Here is a 246-nt window from a genome sequence, read left to right on the forward strand (position 1 = left end):
CATGTGTAATATTTTTAAATAAAAATATCTAGTCCCTTTTTTTTATTTAAAAAATATACAACATTTTTTTTTTCCATTTTAAATTAAACTTGTTGCCTTCTTTTCAACAGAGACATGTAATTTTCTTTTCCTTTTCTATATTTTTTTCCTCTCCTTTCTTTTTTAATTTTTTCTCTTAATTTCTTTCTCTTTTCTTTTCTTGTTTTTGTTTTTTCTTTCCCTTTATTGCATTTTTTTTCTCTTTCG

The sequence above is a fragment of the Penaeus monodon genome, chromosome 28 (genome assembly GCF_015228065.2).
Source record: "Penaeus monodon isolate SGIC_2016 chromosome 28, NSTDA_Pmon_1, whole genome shotgun sequence".
Taxonomy (NCBI): Eukaryota; Metazoa; Arthropoda; class Malacostraca; order Decapoda; family Penaeidae; genus Penaeus; species Penaeus monodon.